Genomic DNA, 6,758 nt, shown 5'->3' on the forward strand with positions numbered 1-6,758 from the left:
CTGCACTCGCTATTCGGGATGCAGATGAAGATCGCCCGGATAAAGGCTTGAAATTGGGTCTGGTCCTCGCAAATCGTATAGATTCTGAAGATCTGGGTTACAGCACACCAATAAAATTGTTTCATTTTGTAATTAAGATGCGTGTTCCGTGTATTTTATGGTTCTGTTGTTAGTCACAGCATGTCAGAGAAAACACCTTATGTGTCCCACCACGGCAAACGAAGTGAATATTACATGAATGATTAAACGATTGCAGAAATTTTATGTATTTTAAGGGTTTAAATTGTAGTCTTGATAACATTATGTAGACATAGTCTAGTGTCTGTAAAAACGTAAATAAATGTATGTTTTGTAGAACCACATTTAACGTAAAATACATACGAATTATTATGAGGTCACATTTATATGTATTGTGTACCTACCCTGTAACTTCTTTGAACAAGAGCGGAACAATCGCCACTTTAATTTACAGCCCGCAGATGGCGCACTTACCCTGTAATTACATGCAACAAGAGTGTATTTTACCAGTAATTGAAAAAAGCTTACGTGTAAATACACCAAACGTATGATTTATGCCTGGCAAGTAATAGAGATACCTGTTAACACCGTAACTTAGGTTTGCTTACAGTTTTTTGCAGGTCGAATATCTGGTTGTTATTCCAATTATCAAAATGTAACATATGTTCTCCCTACAACGTACGTGCTTTAATAGGTACGCTATAATTACAGAAACATACACAGTAAGTTCAGTATACTTATGTAGTTCTTTGCAGGTTGCATATCTGGGTTGTTACCCCCTTATTTTTCCCAAAATGTATCACATTCTCCCCTTATACCTACATGTACGTTCTTTATAGGTACACTATAATTACAGAAACGTACACCGTAAGTTCAGTATAGTTATGTAGTTCTTTGCAGGTTGCATATCTGGTTTGTTACCCCCTAATTACACAAATTTAACATATTCTTCCCTTATACCTACATGTTCGTTATATATAGGTACATTATAATTACAGAAACTTACACCGTAAATTCAGTTTACTTACACTGTAAAAAGTTTGCTGTAAATTTTACAGTAACTTACTGGCAGCTGGATGCCAGTAAGTTACTGTAAAAATGTTTACAGTATTATTACTGTAAGTGCATATACAGCACTAAAACTTCTTTACTGTAATTTCATTTACAGTATTTTTACTGTAATTTCATTTACAGCATTTTTACTGTATCTTCAATTACAGTATTTTTACTGTATTTTCAATTACAGTATCAGTACTATAGAGTTTATTTTCATTTATTTTAAACATTTTTTACCTGTAAAAACAACCCTATTGTCATACAGCACTGAAATTCAAGATTTTTACCACCCCAACCCCATAAAAATCACAATAACTCATAAGCATTAGTTCTGATAATATTCTTTTTAATTGTTGAACATTTTCTTTTTAAAAGTACAAATTACAAATATTGACCTCTAGGATACAGCAGAAAAAAGGGCATCACCACAGTCCCCTGGAGACTTTGTATCATGGCAAACATACACATACTGAAAAGCAAAAATAAGTAGGTACACTACCAGTCATAAGATTTTTTTAAAGAATTCTCTTCTGCTCACCAAGCCTGCATTAATTTGATCCAAATTACAGCAAAAGCATTAAAATTGTGATAAATTATATAAATTAACTGCTATTTGAATATATTTTACAATTTAATTTATTCCTTTGATCAAAGCTGAATTTTCAGCATCATTACTCGTCTTCAGTATCACATGATCCTTCAGAAATCATTCTAGATATATATATATATATATATACATTATTTAATTTTTTTTTTTTAATTTTCAGGATTCTTTGATGAATAGAAAGATATTATTTAGCAAGGATGATTTAAATTGATCAAATGTGATGATAAAGACATTCATAATGTTACAAACTTATATTTCAGATATTTCAGATAAATGCTGTTTATCTGAACTTTCTATTCATCAAAGAAACCTGAAAAAAATCTACTCCACTGTTTTTAGCATTATAATAATTTCAGCAACATCATAATAGTTTTTGAGCAGAAAATCAGATTATTAGAATGATTTCTGAATGATCATGTGACTGCAGCAATGATGCTAAAAATTTTGCTTTGATCACAGAAATAAATTACATTTTAAAATATATTAAAAAAGAAAACAGTTATTTTAAATAATAAAAAGGGTTCAAAAGTGTACTGTGTTTGCTGTACTTTGGATCAAATGAATGCAGGCTTAGTGAGCAGAAGAGACCTACTTTAAAAACATTTAAAATCTTACCGTTCAAAAGTTTTGTCTGGTAGTGTAAATACAATAAAATCATACAGTAAAAATGAGTTTGTGTTAAATTTTAGTAATTTTGAATTAAAGTTGACAAGCTCTCTGATGAGAAACAGCAGAATGGGATTCAGGCTGATGCTTGTTGTTTGCACCCTCCTTCCAGAAGTCCAACGGATCTGTGACTGTCAATGCATTTGCTGCCACAAAGGTTGACTGTCTGAACGAACCTGCAAGCACAAGAAAAAAAAAAATATTTTTTTTAAAGCAGTGTTTATAGAATTTGCCTCAACTGTCCAACTTGATGCTGTATGCATTTTTTAAAAAACATTATATACTACATATGAACGCTGTAGTGAGAAAAACTGAAGAAACATTTTATTGAAATTTTCAGTAATGAAACACTGCTGTGTGCAGAGACGCACGACATGGCTTTGTTTAGAACCATTTTTACAAAATGGACAAAATTACTAAAGACAATATTTTCTTCATAATTTAAATCACTTAATATTACATTCTTGTTTATTGAATTCTGTTGTCCTGATACTAGTAAAGTCTGCCACAGACCATGCTAAATGCTAACCAATCTGTTCATATAAACATTCTAATAGCGTGTGTGTTTCCTAGAAAGTCTGTGCATATAATAAACCTACTATGATTAAAAATCTCTATTTGTTGCTTTACAGTAACAATAATCTGAATTGACAGACGGTAAAATGATTGCTATTATGAATTTAAAGGTTACAGTAAATTAAAGATACCTGAAGCAGCTGCATTTTGCTATTTAAATGCTGATTTAATAGAAATAATTTTAAGCGCATGCAAACCCGATCTTGATGTGACAAGACATGGTAATAAAAAACATTCCCAGGAAATAAATACCTTACAAATGTGTACTTTAATAACAATATAACTTGCTTAGGATAAAAGTATCTGAAAAAAATGCATGAATGTAAATGCAATGTAAAACAAAATGTGTTTTGGGTTACCTAATTCTGCATGTCTGTAAAATGGACAGCTGTATGATGATTCTGCCCCTGATGGTCAGCATCCAGTTTGTGCTTAGAGAAATCTCCTGTAACAGACAGTGTCACAACACCCTTTTAGTGTTACTATAGTTTATGATCAGAAAAGACAACTACTGTACAGTAATAAAATTTACATTTTTAATAAAATAAGCATTTATCATATTTATTAGCAAAACTTGCTATATTAATATATTGCTAGCTCGTTACTCTCTTTAAAAAGTTAACCTGTTCTGCAAGTCAGTGGAGAACAGCAGCCTGTGGCTAATTTGGCTAATTTAGTAACGTTAACATTAACTTAGTTAAATTGATGAAAGGGGAAGCTCACCTGTTGTTTGCACCGCGACGACGGCAATCACCAGAAAAGACTCTAATACACCTCCGATGCAGACGACATGACCACGAGACCACAAACTTGAAAATAAAACACAAAAGATGCAGTTAACCGCGGTGTTCAGTTTTACCTCAGTGTTTCATGTTAGCGCGCTGTTTATGTCACGTCTGTCACTGAAGGGACCGTCTATAAAGTTACATACGACATTCATACACACATTTCTTACTTAAACATCATTTGAAGAGAATTACCTTGCTAGCTATAAAGAGGCAGCGTTTAAAGATATTATGCTGCTCTGTGACTAACGTTAAGTTTGTCAACTTCGGCTTACTGACATTATTAGCTTACCAGTTCATGTTATCGTCGATACTATGGCAGTCATTCACAGAAGAAGATCCAAAATACACCTCCGCGCTCCGACGTTACAGACGACATCCAGACCAGAAACTTGAAAATAACAAGCAAAAGAAGGGCTTGAAAATACAGTTTAAAATCTCCACAGAAACAGTGGTGTTGCTTAACGCACTTTACCTCAGTATTTCACCTCAGTTTGCTGTTAAGCTTGAGTAAGGGCTCGTCAGACGAACTAACTTGCATTAAAGGGCAGCCGAATATACAAACGTGTTTCTCAGTTTAAATAAAGTTAAATAAAGTCGACTAATATAGGTCACCTTAATTTACTCACCAGTCCATGTTTTCACCGTTATGGCGGCGCCCCGGCCGTCAGTCAGAAAAAAAAGGCTGCCGACATGAAAAACACGATGAATATTGTTAGTTTGCTGTTAACAAGTGAAAACAAATTAAAATTGTTCAGTTTTTCATAAAACAGAAATAATATACTAACCTTTTTGTCGAGTTATTGATGCAACATTTCTCTTTTGTCCTTTTTACCGCCACTTCCTCTCAACAGGAGAAAAAAAAATCTCCCTTGCCATTGGTCAATTTTTCGCGGGCAAGTTCACTACTGTAAACGGATTTACAGTAGTGGAGAATTACAGTAGTGATCATATATTTTCCCATAATCCTTTGCAGTTTACAGTAAAATACTGTATATACATTTTACAGTATCTTACTATAGATATTACAGTAAAATACTGTTCAAATTACAAAAATCGGTTACAGTGTACGTAGTTCTTTGCGGGCCGTAATCTAAAGCGTTACCAAATCATTTTATATAAATGTATACTTTCATAGATAGATATTTTGGAGCACCTAACCCCACCCCTACCCTAAACTTACTGTACCCACTTCTGAACAATATAAAACATACAACAGGCAAATAAAAGTACAGTGACAGGTATTTATTGCAAAAACTGATCATAAAAAAGCACTATATAAATATAAATACTATAAAAGTATTGCAATTAAGTTGCGTTGCATTCCAAGTCTATCTTCATACGAAGAACATAATAAGGTTTTAATCGCTGAAAATGATCTCGCTTCTGCACATACATTCAAAAAGATACTCCCAAACTTGTTTAGCCTGACGCAATTGATCATGAGACACACAAGAGCCAATGGCTTTTGGTTTCACAACCAAAAGCCGATGTAACGCTTTTCTGGCGACAGTTTTAAATTTGTGCTCAGAAATCAATCGTTTTGCCTTGGGAGACTGGGGATATTAATACTTTTTAAATAAATTGTGACTGTAGTTGTATCTGCCTGATATATTCTGTGTTTTATATTGGCAAATAGTTAGGTTTAGGGGCAGGGGTTGGGTTATGTGCTCATAAATGTGTAAATAGTGAAATGCAAAAATAATTGTTTTGACTGTTTACACTGAAAAAAAAAAAAAAAAAAACACCTCAACATATATGCAATAATGGCAACATTATTACCCAATATGTAATTTAATAATGATGATAAAAATTTCCTAATGTATTTTGCATCAGCATATTGACACTAAAAGTTTCTTATTTAATCAATGGAGAACCTTGTCTGTCAAAAAGTGGTGCCAAGGGGTCCTGACCAAGCATCGATATGTGACAAGTTGGGAGTAAGAATGTGTTGCAACTTTTAATAGACAGATACAAAATAAAGTGATAAAATAAACAAAAGGGGAAAAAAAAAGGAACAGGAAAAAAAAATAGTAGGTAGACCACAATATATAGTACCACAAGATTTTTGTTTTTTAGAAGTTTCTCACCAAGACTGCATTTATTTGAGTATGGTTTAGTATATTTAAAAAAATTAATTACAAGTAAATAATTTATTTCTGTGATGGTAAAGCTAAATTCTCAGCCATTACTGAAGTCTTCAGTGTCGCATGATCCTTCAGAAATCATTCTAATATGCTGATTTGGTGCTGAAGAAACATTCCTTATTATTATCAATGTTCAAAACAGTTGTGCTGCTTAATATGTTTTGTGGAAAGTGTGATAATAATATTTGCAAAGCATCCACACATTTGTCTCCACCTGGAGTTTAAAAAATCGGCATGCTGATAAACTTCTGATGACACATTTTCATATGAGATTGAAAGATAAAAATATTTGAATTGCGACAGATGTTTCCTTTTGTATTCTTTTGCATTCATCAATGCGAGTCAGATTGTATCTTTCTTTCCATTCAATGTTAACCATGTTAAATTGCAGTTCTTAACACTGTTACCAGCCAGCTGCATGGTAAGTTTTATTTACTTTCCAAAGTAAATAAAAAGTTTTTTTTTTTTTTTTTTTTTTGTGTGTGTGTGTGAGTTGAACTTGGTAGATGTTAAATTTATACCCTGGCAACATCGTACACCTTGGTTTTCTTGTCCTCAGGCTATCAGAATTATTCCAGTGTGCATTCAAGCCATTCCCAAAAACAACAACAACAACAAAAAAAAAAGAGATTGAATTTGCTCAACTGGGCAACATTACCATCTATTTATCTATTATTCATTATTGAAACTATTGCAGTGATATAAACAACAGTTAACCATCTGCTTACAGTGATCCTAGTACACCCCAGCCAGCTGGTTTAATAAATAACAGATCCTAATAAATTTCATGGTAAAATTAAAATGAGCAACTTTTCAAAAGCCCCAAATCAAGGACGATTAGATGCTTCCAACCTCTTTCTGTGATTATTAACAATGACGACTCATGGGGCTAATCAACACAGC

At 32.9% G+C, this 6,758-nt stretch overlaps 1 long non-coding RNA gene across 1 annotated transcript; it reads right to left on the reverse strand.

The window, feature by feature from the left end:
* Positions 1 to 1,891: 1,891 nt before the first annotated feature.
* Positions 1,892 to 4,091, reverse strand: LOC141288802 (uncharacterized). Its single transcript, XR_012339743.1, has 4 exons — positions 4,001 to 4,091; positions 3,647 to 3,732; positions 3,283 to 3,368; positions 1,892 to 2,523 (listed from the first exon to the last, which is right to left on the reverse strand). It is a non-coding gene; the product is annotated as an uncharacterized lncRNA (long non-coding RNA).
* Between the last annotated feature and the right edge of the window lie 2,667 nt (positions 4,092 to 6,758).

This window comes from Garra rufa, chromosome 16 (assembly GCF_049309525.1).
Source record: "Garra rufa chromosome 16, GarRuf1.0, whole genome shotgun sequence".
Taxonomy (NCBI): Eukaryota; Metazoa; Chordata; class Actinopteri; order Cypriniformes; family Cyprinidae; genus Garra; species Garra rufa.